Below are 24,994 nucleotides of genomic sequence, written 5' to 3' on the forward strand. Positions count from 1 at the left end.
TACCCTAACCCTAAACCTAACCCATACCCTAACACGTAACCTAATCCTAACCCATACCCTAACACTAACCCGTACCCTAACTCGTACCCTTACCCTAAACTGTAACCATACCCTAAACTTTACCCTAACCCTAACCCATACCGTAACTCTAACCCATACCCTAACCCTAACCCATACCCTATCCCGTACCCTAACCCGTACCCTAAACCCTAATCCTTATCCCTAACTTAATTTATTTCTTTTTGTATTTTAAAAAATATTTTTCTGAGTTAAAACGAATTAGCAGAACAACAAAATAAAACAGAAAGTAACCTGAGTGTCCCTCAAAAAGCTAAGTCTGAAATACTTGGTACTTCTGTTCTATGGACTGTTAAGTAGCCTATAAAAAGTGTGAGAGCTAAATCTGTTTTTCTACAGTGAGAAATATGATGCTCCAGATGTAAGGAACACCTGGATAAAATAAGAAAGCTACACATTATGCTGGTCGTTTCAGGGAGTGGGAAAGGATGGCAAGTGGTAAAATATTATCTTTTTCTTTAATCTTTTTAAATTTCACTTGTTACAAAGAACTTGAATTATAATTGTACTTTAAAAAAGTATCAATGGAAATTTAAAAGAAAAAAATAAGTATAGTGTGTGTAAATACATTTCATAGAATTATTATCCCTGAATCATAATTCTGTTAGTACACCAGTATAGAGATTATTCCTTAATATTTAGGTGAGAACCATTTCCTTCTGTTTTTGAGAATAATTCTGTAAACTCATTTCCAGTAATGGAACTCTTCCCCAAATCAAAGGTTTAACAAGGGAGATGCAAGCAGAATAATCATGAAAATACAAAGCAATACCACAGCAAAAAATAAAATCTAACTTCCAATAACAGCTCACTTTAGAAGAGTGTTTATATCTTCAGAATAAAAGTATTCCTCCTTGACTTTCTAACCAGTAAAATCCTGTGTATTCTATAGAAAATCTGTGATGTTATTCCCATAAAACTACCCTTTACTGCTTCTGCCTCCATTAGATTTCCTGAGCACTAGTGTTTTAATATACAGGTTAAAAACAAAATCATAATGTGATTTATTCATACTGTGTGTGTTCTTTGTCTTACCTTAGTGTCAAATTGTTCTCCATGGCTGGACCCCATATAATATTCCTTTACGTGCTAAGTGATATCTGGAGAGTTGGAGAGGTTTAATAAATACCCTAACCCTAAAGCATACCCTAAACCTAAACCTAACCCATACCCTAAACCTAACCATAATGAATACCCTAAGCCTAACCCATACCCTAACCCTAACCCGTACCCTAACATTAACCCATACACTAACCTGTACCCTAACCCTAACCCGTAGGCGTACCCTAACCTGTACCCTAACCCTATCCCGTACCCTAACCCTAACAGTAACCCTAACCCGTACTCTAACACATATGCTAAATACTAATCCTTACCCCTAACTTATTTTTTTTGTATTTTAAAAACTATTTTTCTGGGGTGTAAACAAATTACCAGAACAACAAAATAAAACAGAAAGTAACCTGAGTGTCCCTCCAAAAGCTAAGTCTGAAATACTTGGTACTTCTGTTCTATGGACTGTTATGTAGCCTATAAAAAGTGTGAGAGCTAAATCTGTTTTTCTACAGTAAGAAATATGATGCTCCAGATGTAAGGAACACCTGGATAAAATAAGAAAGTTACACATTATGCTGGTCGTTTCAGGGAGTGGGAAAGGATGGCAAGTGGTAAAATATTTTCTTTTCCTTTAATCTTTTTAAATTTCACTTGTTACAAAGAACTTGAATTATAATTGTACTTTAAAAAAGTAACAATGTAAATTTAAAAGAAAAAATATACATTGTGTGTTTAATTACATTTCATAGAATTATTATCCCTAAATCATAATTCTGTTAGTACACCAGTTTAGAGATTACTTCTTAATATTTAGGTGAGAACCATTTCCTTCTCTTTTTGAGAATAATTCTGTAAACTCATTTCCAGTAATGGCACTCTTCCACAAATCAAAGGTTTAACAAGGGAGATGCAAGCAGAATAATCACGAAAACACAAAGCGATACAACAGCAACAAAAAATTTCTAAGTTCCAATAACAGTTCAATTTAGAAGAGGGTTTACATCTTCAGAATAAAAGCATTCCTCTTTGACTTTCTAACCAGTCAAAATCTGTGGATTCTACAGAAAATGTGTTATTTTATTCCCATAAAACTATCCTTTACTGCTTCTGCCTCCATTAGAGTTCCTAAGCACTAGTGTTTTAATGTACAGGTTAAAAACAAAATCCTAATGTGATTTATAATGTGTGTGTTGTCTTATCCTACTGTCTAAAGTGTTCTCCATGGCTGGACCACACATAATATTCCTTTACGTGCTAAGTGATATCTGGAGAGTGGTAGAGGTTTAATAAATACCTTAACCGTAAAGCTTACCGTAACCCTAACCCTAACCCATACCCTAACCCTAACGCATACCCTAAACCTAACCCATACCCTAAACCGTACCCTAACCCTACCCCTAACCTAACCCTAATCTGTATCCTAACCCTAACCCTAACCCATACCCTAACCCTAACCCGTAACCGAACCCTAACCCGTACCCTAACCCATACCCTAACCCTAAACCTAACCCTAACCCATAGCCATACCCTAACCTGTACCCTAACCCTAACCTGTACCCTAAAGCTAACCCGGACCCTAACACTAACTCGTACCCTAACCCTGACCCATACCCTAACCCGTACCCATACCCTAACCAGTACCATAATCATAACCCGTAGCCTAACCCATACCCTAATCCTAACCAATAGCCATACCCTAAACTGTACCGTAACCCGTACCCTAACCCTAACCCGCACCCTAACCCATAGCCATACCCTAACCCATACCCTAACCCTAACCCTTACGCTAACCTGTACCCTAACCCGTACCCTATCCCTAACCTGTACCCTAATCCTAAACTGTACCCTAACGCATACCCTAAACCCTAATCCTTACCCCTAACTAAATTTTGGTTTTTTGTTTTTTAAAAATATATTTTTCTGGGTTGAAAACAAATTAGCAGGACAACAAAATAAAACAGAAAGTAAATGAGTGTCCCTCAAAAATATAATTCTGAAATGTTTGGTACTTCTGTTCTATGGACTCTTTTGTAGCCTATAAAAAGTGTGAGAGCTAAATCTGTTTTTCTACCATGAGAAACATGATGTTACAGATGAATAGAACACCTGGATAAAGTGAGAAATCTACACATTATGCTGGTTGTTTCAGGGAATGGGAAAGGATGGCAAGTGGTAAAATATCTTTTCCTTTAATCTTTTAAAATTTCACTTGTTACAAAGAACTTGAATTATAATTATACTTTAATAAAAATGGAAATTTAAAAGAAAAATATATATATTGTGTGTTTAATTACATTTAAGAGAATTATGAAATGCTGCTGCCCTCCGGCTGTTACCCGCAAAAGCAGCTCAAAACCTGTGCCAATGGTCATTTCATATGAACAAGTACTGCAGTGCTGTAAAGGAAACCTGCCCTCATAATGTCTTGAGGGAGGTAAAGGCCAAAATATTTCAAAATGTGACACATATTTCAAGAAAACCATTTGAAGAAGTAAGCTGTAATAAAAGTTTGAAAAATAAAAGGACATGTCTGAAAGCTCAATTTCAAGGGATTATGAGACACATGCAAATCCAACCACACAGAGACATCAGCTCACACCACTCAGAATAACCATCAGCAAAGAAACTACAAACGATCAATTCTGAAGAGGTTTGGAGAAATGCATACCCTTAATTTGAAGTGGGACGTAAACTGGTAAGAGCCACTAATAGGAATGGAATGCAGCTGCCTTTAAAAGGTAAACATTGTGCTACTATATGATCCAGCAGGCCCACTCCTGGGCCTATAACCTAAGAAGACAGAATTGGAAAGACCAGGCAGGCAAATCTGCATTGCAGCAGTATTACAATAGCCAAGGCATGGAAGCAACCAAAAAGTCCATCAACAGATGAGTGGACAAAGAAGAACTGCTACATGTAGAGATGGAATATTAACCAAGGAAAAAATGAAACAATTCCATTTGCAGCACCATAGATGAGTCTAGAGGTAATCACACAACTTGTAGTAAGTGAGAAAGCGAAAGACACCTATCGTATGATATCACTTATAGGTGTTACCTAAAAATTGATAACAATGAAGATATTTCCACAGAGAAAGGCAATCACAGATTCATTAAACAAACTTATGGTTCCCCAAATCGAAAGGTGTCATTAGCATTGTGTCATAACCTACATGGGAAAAGGATCCAAAGAAGAATAGATATATGTATATGTGTGAAAGAACCACATCTTGCACACCTAGAACAAACAAAACATTGTAATCAAATGTGCTGCGTTAAAAAATAAAAATTAAATTAAAAATATGAACAAGAAATAATGAGACATAAACTTAAAGGAATTTTTCCTGGCACATCCCATTCTAATTTACAACATAGAACAGGACTTCCATTAAGGCTCTGTTGCCCTGGTAACCAGATTTGGTAAAGGAGAAAGGCTGCCACCTTGTAGCTGTTTCACACAAGAGCAGCTTTAAACCAAACACTAATGGTCACTTAATTTTCAAAATATGTGCAGGACTGTAAAGGACACCGGGCCTCAAAATATTCCGGGGGTCGTAAATCAACCAGAAAATTCAAAAGACGTCAACATTTCAAAAGGACAATATCAAGAGGCATATTTTATGCACATTTTGTCTTTTCTTTCTTTTTCTTTTTGTTTAAAAAATATGATGGAAGAATGCTCAATAACAGGAACTAATAAAGTCATGCAAATTCAATCTACAAAAATGTTCACCTTAGTACCTTCAGAATGATCATCAGCAAAATAGTCTACAAAATATGAATGCTGAAAGGGTTTTAGAGAACTGTGACCCCTCTAGCTGCTGGTGGGACGTAAAATGGTAACAGCCAGTAGTGAGAAGAGAATGGCGGTGCGTTTAAAGTTAAAAATTGAGCTCACCGGGCTTCCCTGGTGGCGCAGGGGTTGAGAGTCCACCTGCCGATGCAGGGGACACGGGTTCTTGCCCCGGTCCGGGAAGATCCCACATGCCGCGGAGCAACTAAGACCGTGAGCCATGGCCGCTGAGCCTGCGCGTCTGGAGCCTGTGCTCCGCAACGGGAGAGGCCACAACGGTGAGAGGCCAGCGTACTGCAAAAAAAAAAAAAAAAATTGAGCTCACCACTCTGTACTAACCTACACGGGAAAGGAACCGAAGATGAATAGATAGATACACAGATATAATGAACCAGATTCTGTACACCTAGAACAAACACAACATTTTAATCAAATTTGCTCTGATAATAAAAATTAAATTTAAGAAACAAACAAGAGGTAAGGAGATATAAGCGCTTGGGGGTTTGCCCTGGCACATTCCACTCTAATTTGCAGCCTGCTAACACAATTTCCAGGAAGGCTGTGTTGCCCCAAACCCGAGTTGGAAATGTAGAAATGTGTCGCCTTGTGGCCGTTTACCGCAAGAGCAGTTTTAAACCCACAGCTAAAGGTCACTTAACATTCACAAGGACTCAGCGGTGTAAAGGACACCTGCCTTCAAAAAATGTCCTGAGGTGAGAAACGGCCAAAAGAATTCAAAAAAGAAAAAATTTTCAAGAAGGTACTATGAAGAGGTAAGTTTGACTTACTCTCTTGTCAAAAAAAGAAAATGGATAGAAGCTCAAACTCAAGAATTATTAGACTCATGCAAATCTAATCTACAAAAAAGTTTCAACTCACACTAGTCGACTGACCATCAGCAAAACGTCTACAAAGAATAAATGCTGAAGGGGTTTTAGAGAACTGTGTACCCTCTAACTGCTGGTGAGATGTAAAGTGGTAACAGCCAATAATGAGAACAGAAAGGAGCTGCACTTAAAAGTAAAAATTGAGCCACCATTCCATCCAGCAGGGCCACTGCTTAGCCTCTCACCTGAGAAGACCAGAGCCGAGAAGACACAGGCTGCAAGAGCTGCACTGCAGCCATTTTCACAATAGCCAAGGCACAGAAGCAACCAAAATGTCCATCAACAGATGAATGGATAAAGAAGTGGTCCATGTACACAAAGGCATACTAACGATGGAAAACAATGAAACACTGCTCTTTGCGGCACCATAGATGAGCCCAGAGATAATCACAGAACATGAGGAAAGTCGGAAAGTAAAAGACATATATCCTATAATATCACTTATAGGCGTTATCTAACAACTGAGAGAAATGAACATATTTCCACAGAGAAAGACAGTCACAGACTTAGAAAACAAACCACGCTTATCTAAAAGGAAAGGTGGGGGGAATGGATAAATTAAGATTAGGGTTACCATAGGTATACAAATACATATTAAATATATATATCAAAGAGACCGACCATATAGCAAGGGAGGTCTACGGAACACTCTGCAGTAATTTACATGGGAGGAGGATCTGTACAGGAATATATATATATATATATATATATACACACACACACACACACACATATATAGTACAAATGAACCAGACTGTGTACACCTAAGACAAAAAATATTCTAATCGTTACCCCAATTAGAAAAATTAAAACATCGAACAAGAAGTAATGTGACATAATCTTATGCGGGGTTTTCCTGGCACATTCCATTCTAATTTACAACCTGGGAACAGGACTTCCAGAAAGGCTCTGCTGCCCTAGTAATCTGATTTGGGAATGGAGAAATGCTGCCGCCTTGTGGCCATTTCGCACAACAGCAGCTTTAAACCCAGGGCTAATGGTCACTAAATATTCACACTCATTGCAGGCCTGTAAAGGACACCTGCCCTCAAAAAAAATCCTGGGGTCGAAAATCGACCGAAAAATTCAAAAGAGGGCAACGTTCCAAGAAGACAATTTCAAGAGGTTTATTGTACTCACAGCCTCTTTTCTGTTTTTGTTTAACAGATATAAAATAGGCGTGGAAAAATGCTGAACATTAGGAATTATTAAAGACATGCAAATCCAAATTACAAAATCCTGTCAGCTTACGCCAGTCAGAATGGCCATGGGTAAAATTTCTGCAAAATATAAATGCTGTAGGGGTTGTGGGGAAATGTGTACCCTCGGTTCAAAGTGGGACATGGTAAGAGCCAGTAATGGAAACGCAAACAAGGTGCCTTGAAAAGGTAAATATTGAGCTACCATTCAATCAGGCATACCCACTGCAGGGCCTATGGCCTCAGAGGATGAGAATGAAAAAGACACAGGCTGGCAATCCTGCACTCCAGCTATATTTACCATAGCCAACATTTGGAAGCAACGAAAATGTCCATCAACAGGGGAATGCACAGAGAAGAAGTGGTCCATGTACACAATGGCACGTGGCTCCAATAAAAAATATAAATTCACATTAAAAAACAAACATAAGTAAGGAGACATCAGCATTTGGGGGATTATCCGGGCACATTCCACTCTAATTTATAACTGAGGAACACCACTGGCAGGAAGGTCTGTTTCCCTAGTTACCTGAGTGGGGAAAGCAGAAATGCTGCCGCCCTCTGGCTGTTACCTGCAACAGCAGCCTTAAAACCTGTGCTAAGGGTCACTTTATAGGCACAAGTACTGGAGGGCTGTAAATGAACCTGCCCTCAAAATGTCTTGAGGGAGGTAATGGCCAAAATATTACAAAATGTGGCACATACTTCAGGAAAACAAGATGAAGAGGTAAGTTGCACTCACAGTTTGAAGAAAAAACGGACATGCCTGAAAGCTCAATTTCAAAGGATTATGAGACCCATGCAAATCCAACCACAAAGAGGTATCAGCTCAAACCAGTCAGAATAAACATCAGAAGAAAGCTACAAACAATAAATGCTGAAGGGGTTGTGGAGAAGTGCATACCCTCAACTTTAAGTGGGACGTAACCTGGTAAGAGCCACGAATGAGAACAGAACGGACGTGCCTTTACGAGGCCAACATTGAGCTACCATATGATCCAGCAGGCCCACTCCTGGGCCTGTAACCTAAGAAGACAGAATTGGAAAGACACAGGGAGGCAAATCTGCATTGCAACAGTATTACAATAGGCAAGACATGAAAGCAACCAAGAAGTCCATCAACAGGTGAGTGGACAAAGAAGAACTGGTATATGTACACACGGAATATTAGCCAAGGAAGAAAATGACACAATTCCATTTGCAGCACCATAGATGAGTCTAGAGGTAATCACACAACTTGTAGTAAGTCAGAAAGAGAAAGACACATGTCCTAGGATATCACTTATAGGTGTTACCTAAAAATGGATACCAGTGAAGATATTTCCACAGAGAAAGGCAATCACAGATTCATTCAACAAACTTATGGTTCACCAATGGAAAGGTGTGAGGATTGGATACATTAGGATATTGGGGTTAACAGACATATACAAACACAGGTGACGTATATAATCACCAGAGACCATGGGAAAAGGATCCCAGGAAGAATAGACACATGCATATGTGTAAAAGAACCACATCTTGCACACGTAGAACAAGCAAAACATTGTAATCGAACTTGCTGTGATAAAAAATAAAACTTAAATTAAGAAAACGAACAAGAAGTAGTGAGACATAAACTTAAGGCGCTTTTTCCTGGCACATTCCATTCTAATTTACAACCTACAACATTGAGGCTCTGTTGTCCTAGTACACAGATTTTATAAAGGAGAACTGCTGCCACATTGTGGCCGTTTCACACAACAACAGCTTTAAACCCAGGGCTGATGGTCAGTTGATATTCAAAATAATTACAGGCCTGTAAATGACACCTGCCCTGAAAACAAATCCTGGGGTCGTATATCGACCAAAAAATTCAAAAGACATCCACAATTCAAAACAACAATTTCAAGAGGCCATTTTACGCACATTTGTCTTCTCTTACTTTTTCTTTCTTTTTTTTGTTAAAAAAAATGGGAATGGAAATATGCTTAACATCAGGAATTAATGAAGTCATGCAAATCCAATCTACAAAAACGTTCACCTCACAGCCGTCAGAATGATCATCAGCAAAAACGTGTACAAAGAATAAATGCTGAAGGGGTTTTAGAGAACGGCGTACCCTCTTGCTGCTGTTGGGACGTAACTTGGTAACAGCCAGTATTGAGAACAGAATGGAGGTGCATTTCAAGGTAAAAATTGAGCTACCCTATGACCTGGTAGGCCCACCGACGGGCCTATCTCCTGAGTAGACTAGAATCAAAAAGACACAGGTTGGCAATCCTGCACTCCAGCAACGTGTACCATAGCCAAGATTTGGAAGAACCAAAATGTCCATCAACAGAGAAATGCACCAGAAGGAAGTGGTCCATGTACACAATGGAATATTAGCCAAGGAAAAGAATGAAACATTGCCGTTGGCACCACCATAGAAGGATCTAGAAATAATCAGCCAACTTGAGCTACGAAAGAACCCAAAAGACAGATATCCTATGACATCAGTTATAGGTGTTACCTAAAAATTGATACCCATGAAATTATTTCCAAGAGAAGGACACGCATGGATTCAGAAAACAAAAATATGTTTAACCACATGGAAAGGTGTAAGGAACATATGAATTAGGGTATGGGGGTTAACAGACATGTACTAATACTTATGAAATATATAATCACAAAATACCTATGGAATACCAAGAGAGGTCTACTCAACACTCTGTAATAACCTACACGGGAAAGGATCCGAAGATGAATAGATCGATGCATAGATATAATGAACCAGATTCTGTACACCTAGAACACACACAATATTTTTATCAAATTTGCTCTGATAATAAATAAACATTAAATTTAAAAAGCAAACAAGAAGTGAGGAGATTTAAGCTCTTGGGGGCTTGCCCTGGCACATTTCACTCTAATTTGCAGCCTGCTAACACGATTTCCAGGAAGGCTGTGTGGCCCAAAAACCCAGATTTGGAAATGTAGAAATGCTGCCGCCTTGTGGCCGTTTCCCGCAAAAGCGGCTTTAAACCCACAGCTAACGGTCACTTAACATTCACAAGGACTCAGGGCAGTAAAGGACACGTGACCTCAAAAATGTCCTGAGCTGGGAATGGCCAAAAAAATTAAAAACAGGCCAATGTTTCACGGAGATAGTATGAAGAGGTAAGTTTTATTCACTCTTCTTCAAAAAAAGAAACATGGATAACAGCTCAACATCAGGAATTATTAGACTCATGCAAATCTAATCTACATAAAGGATTCAACTCACACAAGTCAACTACCATCGGCAAAAGTCAACAAACAATAAATGCCGAAGGGGTTTCAGAGAACTGTGTACCCTCTAACTGCTGGTGAGATGTAAAGTGGTAACAGCCAATAATGAGAACAGAAAGGAGCTGCATTTAAAAGTAAAAATTGAGCCACCATTCCATCCAGCAGGGCCACTGCTGAGCCTCTCACCTGAGAAGACCAGAGCCGAGAAGACACAGGCTGCAAGAGCTGCACTGCAGCCATTTTCACAATAGCCAAGGCACGGAAGCAACCAAAATGTCCATCAACAGATGAATGGATAAAGAAGTGGTCCATGTACACAAAGGCATACTAACGATGGAAAACAATGAAACACTGCTCTTTGCGGCACCATAGATGAGCCCAGAGATAATCACAGAACATGAGGTAAGTCGGAAAGTAAAAGACATACATCCTATAATATCACTTATAGGCGTTATCTAACAACTGAGAGAAATGAACATATTTCCACAGAGAAAGACAGTCACAGACTTAGAAAACAAACCACGCTTATCTAAAAGGAAAGGTGAGGGGAATGGATAAATTAAGATTAGGGTTACCATAGGTATACAAATACATATTAAATATATATATCAAAGAGACCGACCATATAGCAAGGGAGGTCTACGGAACACTCTGCAGTAATTTACATGGGAAGAGGATCTGTACAGGAATATATATATATATATACACACACACACACATATATAGTACAAATGAACCAGACTGTGTACACCTAAGACAAAAAATATTCTAATCGTTACCCCAATTAGAAAAATTAAAACATCGAACAAGAAGTAATGTGACATAATCTTATGCGGGGTTTTCCTGGCACATTCCATTCTAATTTACAACCTGGGAACAGGACTTCCAGAAAGGCTCTGCTGCCCTAGTAATCTGATTTGGGAATGGAGAAATGCTGCCGCCTTGTGGCCATTTCGCACAACAGCAGCTTTAAACCCAGGGCTAATGGTCACTAAATATTCACACTCATTGCAGGCCTGTAAAGGACACCTGCCCTCAAAAAAAATCCTGGGGTCGAAAATCGACCGAAAAATTCAAAAGAGGGCAACGTTCCAAGAAGACAATTTCAAGAGGTTTATTGTACTCACAGCCTCTGTTCTGTTTTTGTTTAACAGATATAAAATAGGCGTGGAAAAATGCTGAACATTAGGAATTATTAAAGACATGCAAATCCAAATTACAAAATCCTGTCAGCTTACGCCAGTCAGAATGGCCATGGGTAAAATTTCTGCAAAATATAAATGCTGTAGGCGTTGTGGGGAAATGTGTACCCTCGGTTCAAAGTGGGACATGGTAACAGCCAGTAATGGAAACGCAAACAAGGTGCCTTGAAAAGGTAAATATTGAGCTACCATTCAATCAGGCATACCCACTGCAGGGCCTATGGCCTCAGAGGATGAGAATGAAGAAGACACAGGCTGGCAATCCTGCACTCCAGCTATATTTACCATAGCCAACATTTGGAAGCAACGAAAATGTCCATCAACAGGGGAATGCACAAAGAAGAAGTGGTCCATGTACACAATGGCACGTGGCTCCAATAAAAAATATAAATTCACATTAAAAAACAAACATAAGTAAGGAGACATCAGCATTTGGGGGATTATCCGGGCACATTCCACTCTAATTTATAACTGAGGAACACCACTGGCAGGAAGGTCTGTTTCCCTAGTTACCTGAGTGGGGAAAGCAGAAATGCTGCCGCCCTCTGGCTGTTACCTGCAACAGCAGCCTTAAAACCTGTGCTAAGGGTCACTTTATATGCACAAGTACTGGAGGGCTGTAAATGAACCTGCCCTCAAAATGTCTTGAGGGAGGTAATGGCCAAAATATTACAAAATGTGGCACATACTTCAGGAAAACAAGATGAAGAGGTAAGTTGCACTCACAGTTTGAAGAAAAAACGGACATGCCTGAAAGCTCAATTTCAAAGGATTATGAGACCCATGCAAATCCAACCACAAAGAGGTATCAGCTCAAACCAGTCAGAATAAACATCAGAAGAAAGCTACAAACAATAAATGCTGAAGGGGTTGTGGAGAAGTGCATACCCTCAACTTTAAGTGGGACGTAACCTGGTAAGAGCCACGAATGAGAACAGAACGGACGTGCCTTTACGAGGCCAACATTGAGCTACCATATGATCCAGCAGGCCCACTCCTGGGCCTGTAACCTAAGAAGACAGAATTGGAAAGACACAGGGAGGCAAATCTGCATTGCAACAGTATTACAATAGGCAAGACATGAAAGCAACCAAGAAGTCCATCAACAGGTGAGTGGACAAAGAAGAACTGGTATATGTACACACGGAATATTAGCCAAGGAAGAAAAGGACACAATTCCATTTGCAGCACCATAGATGAGTCTAGAGGTAATCACACAACTTGTAGTAAGTCAGAAAGAGAAAGACACATGTCCTAGGATATCACTTATAGGTGTTACCTAAAAATGGATACCAGTGAAGATATTTCCACAGAGAAAGGCAATCACAGATTCATTCAACAAACTTATGGTTCACCAATGGAAAGGTGTCAGGATTGGATACATTAGGATATTGGGGTTAACAGACATATACAAACACAGGTGACGTATATAATCACCAGAGACCATGGGAAAAGGATCCCAGGAAGAATAGACACATGTATATGTGTAAAAGAACCACATCTTGCACACGTAGAACAAGCAAAACATTGTAATCGAACTTGCTGTGATAAAAAATAAAACTTAAATTAAGAAAACGAACAAGAAGTAGTGAGACATAAACTTAAGGCGCTTTTTCCTGGCACATTCCATTCTAATTTACAACCTACAACATTGAGGCTCTGTTGTCCTAGAACACAGATTTTATAAAGGAGAACTGCTGCCACATTGTGGCCGTTTCACACAACAACAGCTTTAAACCCAGGGCTGATGGTCAGTTGATATTCAAAATAATTACAGGCCTGTAAATGACACCTGCCCTGAAAACAAATCCTGGGGTCGTATATCGACCAAAAAATTCAAAAGACATCCACAATTCAAAACAACAATTTCAAGAGGCCATTTTACGCACATTTGTCTTCTCTTACTTTTTCTTTCTTTTTTTTGTTAAAAAAAATGGGAATGGAAAAATGCTTAACATCAGGAATTAATGAAGTCATGCAAATCCAATCTACAAAAACGTTCACCTCACAGCCGTCAGAATGATCATCAGCAAAAACGTGTACAAAGAATAAATGCTGAAGGGGTTTTAGAGAACGGCGTACCCTCTTGCTGCTGTTGGGACGTAACTTGGTAACAGCCAGTATTGAGAACAGAATGGAGGTGCATTTCAAGGTAAAAATTGAGCTACCCTATGACCTGGTAGGCCCACCGACGGGCCTATCTCCTGAGTAGACTAGAATCAAAAAGACACAGGCTGGCAATCCTGCACTCCAGCAACGTGTACCATAGCCAAGATTTGGAAGAACCAAAATGTCCATCAACAGAGAAATGCACCAGAAGGAAGTGGTCCATGTACACAATGGAATATTAGCCAAGGAAAAGAATGAAACATTGCCGTTGGCACCACCATAGAAGGATCTAGAAATAATCAGCCAACTTGAGCTACGAAAGAACCCAAAAGACAGATATCCTATGACATCAGTTATAGGTGTTACCTAAAAATTGATACCCATGAAATTATTTCCAAGAGAAGGACACGCATGGATTCAGAAAACAAAAATATGTTTAACCACATGGAAAGGTGTAAGGAACATATGAATTAGGGTATGGGGGTTAACAGACATGTACTAATACTTATGAAATATATAATCACAAAATACCTATGGAATACCAAGAGAGGTCTACTCAACACTCTGTAATAACCTACACGGGAAAGGATCCGAAGATGAATAGATCGATGCATAGATATAATGAACCAGATTCTGTACACCTAGAACACACACAATATTTTTATCAAATTTGCTCTGATAATAAATAAACATTAAATTTAAAAAGCAAACAAGAAGTGAGGAGATTTAAGCTCTTGGGGGCTTGCCCTGGCACATTTCACTCTAATTTGCAGCCTGCTAACACGATTTCCAGGAAGGCTGTGTGGCCCAAAAACCCAGATTTGGAAATGTAGAAATGCTGCCGCCTTGTGGCCGTTTCCCGCAAAAGCGGCTTTAAACCCACAGCTAACGGTCACTTAACATTCACAAGGACTCAGGGCAGTAAAGGACACGTGACCTCAAAAATGTCCTGAGCTGGGAATGGCCAAAAAAATTAAAAACAGGCCAATGTTTCACGGAGATAGTATGAAGAGGTAAGTTTTATTCACTCTTCTTCAAAAAAAGAAACATGGATAACAGCTCAACATCAGGAATTATTAGACTCATGCAAATCTAATCTACATAAAGGATTCAACTCACACAAGTCAACTACCATCGGCAAAAGTCAACAAACAATAAATGCCGAAGGGGTTTCAGAGAACTGTGTACCCTCTAACTGCTGGTGAGATGTAAAGTGGTAACAGCCAATAATGAGAACAGAAAGGAGCTGCATTTAAAAGTAAAAATTGAGCCACCATTCCATCCAGCAGGGCCACTGCTGAGCCTCTCACCTGAGAAGACCAGAGCCGAGAAGACACAGGCTGCAAGAGCTGCACTGCAGCCATTTTCACAATAGCCAAGGCACGGAAGCAACCAAAATGTCCATCAACAGATGAATGGATAAAGAAGTGGTCCATGTACACAAAGGCATACTAACGATGGAAAACAATGAAACACTGCTCTTTGCGGCACCATAGATGAGCCCAGAGATAATCACAGAACATGAGGTAAGTCGGAAAGTAAAAGACATACATCCTATAATATCACTTATAGGCGTTATCTAACAACTGAGAGAAATGAACATATTTCCACAGAGAAAGACAGTCACAGACTTAGAAAACAAACCACGCTTATCTAAAAGGAAAGGTGAGGGGAATGGATAAATTAAGATTAGGGTTACCATAGGTATACAAATACATATTAAATATATATATCAAAGAGACCGACCATATAGCAAGGGAGGTCTACGGAACACTCTGCAGTAATTTACATGGGAAGAGGATCTGTACAGGAATATATATATATATATACACACACACACACATATATAGTACAAATGAACCAGACTGTGTACACCTAAGACAAAAAATATTCTAATCGTTACCCCAATTAGAAAAATTAAAACATCGAACAAGAAGTAATGTGACATAATCTTATGCGGGGTTTTCCTGGCACATTCCATTCTAATTTACAACCTGGGAACAGGACTTCCAGAAAGGCTCTGCTGCCCTAGTAATCTGATTTGGGAATGGAGAAATGCTGCCGCCTTGTGGCCATTTCGCACAACAGCAGCTTTAAACCCAGGGCTAATGGTCACTAAATATTCACACTCATTGCAGGCCTGTAAAGGACACCTGCCCTCAAAAAAAATCCTGGGGTCGAAAATCGACCGAAAAATTCAAAAGAGGGCAACGTTCCAAGAAGACAATTTCAAGAGGTTTATTGTACTCACAGCCTCTGTTCTGTTTTTGTTTAACAGATATAAAATAGGCGTGGAAAAATGCTGAACATTAGGAATTATTAAAGACATGCAAATCCAAATTACAAAATCCTGTCAGCTTACGCCAGTCAGAATGGCCATGGGTAAAATTTCTGCAAAATATAAATGCTGTAGGCGTTGTGGGGAAATGTGTACCCTCGGTTCAAAGTGGGACATGGTAACAGCCAGTAATGGAAACGCAAACAAGGTGCCTTGAAAAGGTAAATATTGAGCTACCATTCAATCAGGCATACCCACTGCAGGGCCTATGGCCTCAGAGGATGAGAATGAAGAAGACACAGGCTGGCAATCCTGCACTCCAGCTATATTTACCATAGCCAACATTTGGAAGCAACGAAAATGTCCATCAACAGGGGAATGCACAAAGAAGAAGTGGTCCATGTACACAATGGCACGTGGCTCCAATAAAAAATATAAATTCACATTAAAAAACAAACATAAGTAAGGAGACATCAGCATTTGGGGGATTATCCGGGCACATTCCACTCTAATTTATAACTGAGGAACACCACTGGCAGGAAGGTCTGTTTCCCTAGTTACCTGAGTGGGGAAAGCAGAAATGCTGCCGCCCTCTGGCTGTTACCTGCAACAGCAGCCTTAAAACCTGTGCTAAGGGTCACTTTATATGCACAAGTACTGGAGGGCTGTAAATGAACCTGCCCTCAAAATGTCTTGAGGGAGGTAATGGCCAAAATATTACAAAATGTGGCACATACTTCAGGAAAACAAGATGAAGAGGTAAGTTGCACTCACAGTTTGAAGAAAAAACGGACATGCCTGAAAGCTCAATTTCAAAGGATTATGAGACCCATGCAAATCCAACCACAAAGAGGTATCAGCTCAAACCAGTCAGAATAAACATCAGAAGAAAGCTACAAACAATAAATGCTGAAGGGGTTGTGGAGAAGTGCATACCCTCAACTTTAAGTGGGACGTAACCTGGTAAGAGCCACGAATGAGAACAGAACGGACGTGCCTTTACGAGGCCAACATTGAGCTACCATATGATCCAGCAGGCCCACTCCTGGGCCTGTAACCTAAGAAGACAGAATTGGAAAGACACAGGGAGGCAAATCTGCATTGCAACAGTATTACAATAGGCAAGACATGAAAGCAACCAAGAAGTCCATCAACAGGTGAGTGGACAAAGAAGAACTGGTATATGTACACACGGAATATTAGCCAAGGAAGAAAAGGACACAATTCCATTTGCAGCACCATAGATGAGTCTAGAGGTAATCACACAACTTGTAGTAAGTCAGAAAGAGAAAGACACATGTCCTAGGATATCACTTATAGGTGTTACCTAAAAATGGATACCAGTGAAGATATTTCCACAGAGAAAGGCAATCACAGATTCATTCAACAAACTTATGGTTCACCAATGGAAAGGTGTCAGGATTGGATACATTAGGATATTGGGGTTAACAGACATATACAAACACAGGTGACGTATATAATCACCAGAGACCATGGGAAAAGGATCCCAGGAAGAATAGACACATGTATATGTGTAAAAGAACCACATCTTGCACACGTAGAACAAGCAAAACATTGTAATCGAACTTGCTGTGATAAAAAATAAAACTTAAATTAAGAAAACGAACAAGAAGTAGTGAGACATAAACTTAAGGCGCTTTTTCCTGGCACATTCCATTCTAATTTACAACCTACAACATTGAGGCTCTGTTGTCCTAGTACACAGATTTTATAAAGGAGAACTGCTGCCACATTGTGGCCGTTTCACACAACAACAGCTTTAAACCCAGGGCTGATGGTCAGTTGATATTCAAAATAATCACAGGCCTGTAAATGACACCTGCCCTGAAAACAAATCCTGGGGTCGTATATCGACCAAAAAATTCAAAAGACATCCACAATTCAAAACAACAATTTCAAGAGGCCATTTTACACACATTTGTCTTCTCTTACTTTTTCTTTCTTTTGTTTGTTAGAAAAATGGGAATGACATTAGGATATTGGGGTTAACAGAGATATACAAACACATGTGAAATATATAATCACCAAAAACCTACGGCATACCAAGAGAAGGCTACTCAACATTGTGTCATAACCTACATGGGAAAAGGATCTGAAGAATATATATGTGTGTGTGTGTGTGTGTGTGTGTAAAAGAGCCACATCTTGCACACCTAGAACAAGCAAAACATTGTAATCAAACTTGTTGTGATAAAAAATAAAAATTAAATTAACAAAACGAACAAGAAGTAATGAGACATAATCTTAAGGGGCTTTTCCTGGCACATTTGGTTCTAATTTACAACCTACAACACAACTTCCATTATGGCTCTGTTGCCCTAGTAACCAGATTTGGTAAGGAGAAGTGCTGCCGCCTCCTGGCCATTTCACACAACAGTGCTAATGGTCACTTAATATTCAAAATAATTGCAGGCCTGTAAATGACACCTGCCATCACAAAAAATCCTGGGGTCGTAAATCGACCAGAAAATTCAAAAGACGTCAACATTTCAAGAAAACAATTTCAAGAGGCATATTTTATGCATATTTTGTCTTTTTTTTCTTTAAAATGAAATGGAATTGAAAAATGCTCAACATCAGCAATTAATAAAGCCATGCAAATCCAATTAGAGAAATGTTCACCTCACAGCCGTCAGAATGTTCTTCAGCAAAAAGTCTACAAAGAGTAAATACTGAAGGGGTTTCAGAGAACTGTGTACCCTCTAGCTGCTGGGGGGTTGTAAACTGGTAACAGCCAGTAGTGAGAACATAATGGAGGTGCATTTAAGGGTAACAATTGAGCTACCATGTGATCTGGTAGGTCCTTGGATGCGCCTATCACCTGAGCAGAGCAGAATGGAAAAGACACAGGCTGCCAAACCTGAACTGTAGGAACATTTAACATAGCAAAGACTTGGAAGAAACCAAAATGTCCATCAACAGAAAAATGCACAAAGAGGAAGTGGTCCATGTAAACAATGGAATGTTAGCCATGGAAAACAATGAAACAGTGCCATTGGCACCACCATATAAGGACCTAGAGATAATCACCCAACTTGATGTAAGAAAGAAACTGAAAAACAGATATCCTATGACAACACTTCTAGGTGTTACCTAAAAATTGATACTCATGGACATATTTCCAAGAGAAGAAAAAGCATGGATTAAGAAAAAAATATTATGTTTAACCAAATGGAAAGGTGTAAGGAATGCATGAGTTAGGATATGGGGGTTAACAGACATGTATTAATACATACAAAATATATAATCACAAAATACCTATGGAATGCCAAGAGAGGTCTACTCAACACTCTGTAATAACCTACACGGGAAAGGATCCAAAGATGAATAGACAGATACGTTGATATGATGAACCAGATTCTGTACACCTAGGAGAAACAACATTTTTATTCAATTTTCTCTGATACCTAATAAAAATTAAATTTATAAAGCAAACAAGTAAGGAGATATAAGCTCTTGGGGGTTTGCGCTGGCACATTCCACTCTAATTTGAAGCCTACTAACACGATTTCCAGGAAAGCTCTGTTGCCCCAAAACCCAGAATTGGAAATGTAGAAATGCTGCCGCCTTGTGGCCGTTTCCCGCAAGAGCTGCTTTAAACGCACAGCTAATGGTCACTTAGCATTCACAAGGACTCAGGGCTGTAAAGGACACGCCCTCAAATATTGTGCTGAGGGAGGGAATGGCGAAAAAATTCAAAACAGGCAAATGTTTCAAGAAGACAGTATGAAGACAAGTTTTACTCACTGTCTTTTAGAAAAAGGAAAATGGATAAAAGCTCAACCTCAGGAATTATTAGAATCATGCAAATCTAATCTACAAAAAGGTTTCAACTCACACCAGTCAAATGACCATCAGCAAAAAGTCTACAAACAATAAATATTGAAGGGGTTTTAGGGAACTGTGTACCCTCTCACTGCTGATGAGATGTAAAGTGGTAACAGCCAATAATGAGAACAGAAAGGAGCTGCGTTTAAAAGTAAAAATTGAGGTACCATTCAATCCAGCAATCACACCACTGGGCCTCTCACCTGAGAAGACCAGAATCGAGAAGACCCGGGCTGCAAAAGCTGCACTGCAGCCTTATTCACAATAGCCAAAACAGTAAAGCAACCAAAATGTCCATCAACAGATGAATGTTTAAAGAAAAAATGGTCCATATACACAATGGAATATTAGCCATGGAAAACAATGAAAGACTGCTATTTGAGGCACCATAGAGGAGCTTGGAGATAAACACAGAACATGAGGTAAGTCAGAAAGCAAAAGACCTATATCCTATGATATCACTTATAGGCGTTATCTAATAACTAACACAAATGAACATACTTCCACAGAGAAAGATACTCACAGACTTAGAAATTAAGTATGCTTATCGAAAAGCAAAGGGCAGAACAGATAAATTAATATTAGTGTTACCGTATGTATACAAATACATATTATAAACATATATCAAAAAGACCGACCATATAGCAAGGGAGGTCTACGGAACACTCTGTAATATTTTACATGGGAAGAGGATCTGAACATGAATAGACATACATATTGTACAAATGAACCAGATTGTGTACACCTGGACAAACAATATTGTAATCATTACCCCAATTTAAAAAAAATTTAAAACCAAGAAGAAGTAATGAGACATAAACTTATGGGCGTTTCTCCTGGCACATTCCATTCTAACTTACAACTTAGGAACACAACTTCCAGAAAGGCTCTGCTGCCCTAGTACCCAGATTTGGGAATGGAGAAATGCTGCCGCCTTGTGGCCCTTTCCCACAGCAGCAGCTTTAAACCCAGTGCTAAAGGTCACTAAATATTCACCAAACTTGCAGTTCTGTAATGACAACTGCCCTCCAAAAAATCCTGGGGTCTAATATCGACCAAAAATTCAAAAGAGGTCAACATTCCAAGAAGACAATTTGAAGAGATATATTGTACTCACAGTTTTTCTTTTTAACATAAAAGAAAAAGGCGTGGAAAAATGATGAATTTTAGGAATTTTTAAAGACATGCAAACCGAAATTACAAAAACCTATCAGGTCACAGCAGTCAGAATGGCCATTAGCAAAAATGCTGCAAACAATAAATGCTGAAGGGATTGTGGAGAAATGCATACCCTCGGTTCTAAGGGGGATGTGGTAAGAGCCACTAATGAAAACACAATAGAGGTGCTTTGAAAAGGTAAACATTGAGCTACTAGTCAATCAGTCACACTCACTGCTGGGCCTATCACCTGAGAAAATGAGAATCAAAAAATCACAGGCTGGCAATCTTGCACTCCAGCAATATATAATATAGTCAACACTTGGAAGCGGCGAAAATGTCCATCAACAGAGGAATGCACAAAGAAGAAGTGGTCCATGTACACAATGGCATATGACTCCAATAAAAAATATAAATTCAGGGCTTCCCTGGTGGCGCAGTGGTTGAGAGTCCGCCTGCCGATGCAGGGGACATGGGTTCCTGCCCCGGTCCAGGAAGATCCCACATGCCGCAGAGCGGCCAGGCCTGTGAGCCATGGCTGCTGAGCCTGCACGTCCGGAGCCTGTGCTCCGTAAAGGGAGAGGCCACAACAGTGAGAGGCCCGCGTATCGAAAAAAAAAAAAAAAATATATATATATATATATATATACACACACACACACACATATATATATAGTATATATATATGTATATATATAAATTCAAATTAAAAAACAAACATAAGTAAGGAGACATCAGCTTTGGGGAGTTTATCCGGGCACATTCCACTCTAATTTATAATCGAGGAAGACCACTGGCCGGAAGGTCTGTTTCCCTAGTACCAGCATGGTGAACGAAGAAAGGCTGCTGCACTCTGGCCGTTACCTGCAAAAGCAACTTTAAAGCCTGTGCTAATGGTCACTTCATGTGAACACGTACTGCAGGGCTGTAAATGAAATCTGCCCTCAAAATGTCTTGAGAGAGGTAATGGCCAATACATTTCAAAATGTGACACATACTTTAAGAAAACACTTAGAAGAACTAAGCTGTAATCACAGTTTGAAAAATAAAAAGGACATGCCTTAAACCTCAATTTCAACGGATTATGAGTCACATGCAAATTCAACCACAAAGAAGTATCAGCTCACACCATTCAGAATATCCATCAGCAAGAAAACTACAAACAATAAATGCTGAAGGTGATGTGGAGAAATGCATACCCTCAACTTTAAGTGGGATGTAACCTGGAAATAGCCAGTAGTGAGAACAGATGCTTGGTGCCTTTAAAAGGTAAACCCTGACATACCATGTGATACAGGAGGCCCACTCCTGGGCCGATAACATAAGAAGACAGAATTGGAAAGACACAGGCAGGCAAATGTGCATTGCAGCAATATTACAATAGCCAAGACATGGAGGCAACCAAAAAGTTCATCAAGTGGTGAGTGGACAAAGAAGAACTGGTACATGTACAGATGGAGTATTACCTAGGGAAAAAAATGAAACAATGCCGTTTGCAGCACCATAGATGATTCTAGAGGTCATCAGGCAAATTGTACTAAGTCAGACAGCAAAAGGCACATATCCTATAATATCACTTATAGGTGTTAGCTAAAAGTGATACCAATGAAGATATTTCCACAGAGAAAGGCAATCACAGATTCATTAAACAAACTTATGGTTCACCAAATGGAAAGGTGTGAGGATTAGATACATTAGGGTATTGGGGTTAACATAGACATAGAAACACGTATTAAATATATAATCACCAAAGACCTACGGAATACCAAGAGAAGACTACTCAACATTGTGTCATAACCTACATGAGAAAACGATCTGAAGAAGTATAGATACATGAATATGTGTAAAAGAACCAAGTCTTGCACACCTAGAACAAACAAAACATTTTAATCATATTTGCTCTGATAAAAAATAAAAATTAATTTAAAAAAAGAACAAGAAGTAATGAGACATAAACGTAAGGGGCTTTTTGCTGGCACATTGCATTCTACTTTACAACCAGAACACAACTTCCATTAAAGCTCTGTCATCACTAATAAAGCAGCTTTATAAGCAATGCTGAAGGTAGCTTAAAAGAAGTCTCACTGATTATTGATAGTAACAAGAAAACAAACAAAAGTAAAAATCACACTGCAAAAAGTATACATAGAGTAAGGGTAGTAGATCAAACACTTATTCAACTTCTGTAAAGAATAAAAGACAACAGTAGTATGTTTTTTTAAAAAGAGCGAGCCCAAATAAATCAGAAATGAAAGAGATGATGTTACAACAGCCACCACAGAAATACAAAGTATCCTAAGATACACACAAAGTAACTCAGGGCTCAGACTGGACAGAGCTCACTCTCCATTCCCCTGTACATGACTTACAGGAGCCTCAGGAACTGAGGATGAGGTCCCTGAGGAGAAGCACAAGAAAGAAGATGTTAGGCATTAACATGACTGCATTCATCTTAAACATGCCTGAACTATATTCACAGGAGATGATTTTGCCCTGTATGTACATCGGCACCTCTAGTCGGAACTGCAGATCTTTGGCTTCACCACCTCTACTGACAGCATTAGCTTCACCTGCTGTGGACCGTCTCTTATAGGATTTCTAGAACCACAAAGCATCGAAGCTTCACAGGACCCAGAGTCTGCGCGACTCCACTCCGACTCTCAGAGTCTCAACTGCACTCAGAGACTCAGAGTCTCAACAGAGACTCCACTCTTGGAGGGCACACACAAAGTAGTGTGCACATCAGGACCCAGGGGAAGGAGCAGTCACCCCATAGGCGAATGACCAGACCTACCTGCTAATTTTAGAGGGTCTCCTGCAGAGGTGGGGAGTGGCTGTAGCTCACCATGGGGACAACGACACTGGAAGCGGAAGTTCTGGGAAATACTCCTTGGTGTGAGCCCTCCCAGAGTCCGCCATTAGCCCCACCAAGAGCAAGGTAGGCTCCAGTGCTGGGTCGCCTCAGGCCAAACAAACAACAGGGAGGGAACCCAGCCCCATGCAACAGCAGACAAGCGGATTAAACTTTTTATTACATTTTATTTAATCCACAGACAAGCAGATTAAAGCTCTGCCCAGCAGAGCAACACCCAGCTCTACCCACCACCAGTCCCTCCCATAAGGAAGCTTGCACAAGCCTCTAAGATAGACTCATCCACCAGAGAGCAGACAGCAGAAGCAAGAACTACATTTCTGCAGGCTGTGGAAGGAAAACCACATTAACAGAAAGATAGAGAAAATGAAAAGGCAGAGGACTTTATACCAGATCAAGGAACGAGATAAATCCCCAGAAAAACAATGAAATGATGTGGGGATATGTAACCTTCCAGAAAAAGAATTCGGAATAATGATAGTGAAGATGATCCAAGACTTTGGAAAAAGAATGTAGGCAAAGATCGAGAAGATGCAAGAATTTTTTCATGTGCCAAGAAGCACATGAAAAGCTGCTCAACATCACTACTTATTAGAGAAATGCAAATCAAAACTACAATGGGGTATCACCTCACACCTGTTAGAATGGGCATCATCAGAAAATCTACAAACAACAAATGCTGGAGAGGGTGTGGAGAAAAGGAACCCTCTTCCACTATTGGTGGGAATGTAAATTGATACAGTCACTATGGAGAACAGTATGGAGGTTCCTTAAAAAACTAAAAATAGAATTACCATATGATCCAGCAATCCCACTACTGGGCATATACCCAGAGAAAACCATAAATCAAAAAGATACATTCACCACAATGTTCATTGCAGCACTATTTACAATAGCCAGGTAATGGAAGCAACCTGAATGCCCACAGACGAATGGATAAAGATGTAGTACATATATAAAATGGAATATTACTCAGCCATAAAAAGGAATGAAATTGGGTCATTTGTAGAGACGTCGATGGATCTAGAGACTGTCATACAGAGTGAAGTAAGTCAGAAAGAGAAAAACAAATATTGTATATTAATGCATATATGTGGCACCTAGAAAAATGGTACAGATGAATCAGTTTGCAGGGCAGAAATAGAGACACAGATATAGAGAACAAACGTATGGACACCAAGGGAGGAAAGCCGTTGGGGGTCGTGGGATGAATTGGGAGATTGGGATTGACATGTATACACTTATATATATAAAATAGATAACCA

General features: G+C 39.6%; 1 long non-coding RNA gene across 1 annotated transcript in view; it reads right to left on the minus strand.

Annotated features, from left to right (window-relative positions):
* Nucleotides 1-24,994, minus strand: part of LOC132593299 (uncharacterized) — a 75,922-nt gene that overhangs the window by 31,342 nt on the left and 19,586 nt on the right. Inside the window, exon 2 of the long non-coding RNA XR_009562754.1 lies at nucleotides 5,032-5,220. This is a non-coding gene — a long non-coding RNA (uncharacterized lncRNA). The remainder of the gene's footprint in view (nucleotides 1-5,031; nucleotides 5,221-24,994) is intronic.

Source organism: Globicephala melas, chromosome 2 (assembly GCF_963455315.2).
Source record: "Globicephala melas chromosome 2, mGloMel1.2, whole genome shotgun sequence".
NCBI classification, from domain to species: domain Eukaryota; kingdom Metazoa; phylum Chordata; class Mammalia; order Artiodactyla; family Delphinidae; genus Globicephala; species Globicephala melas.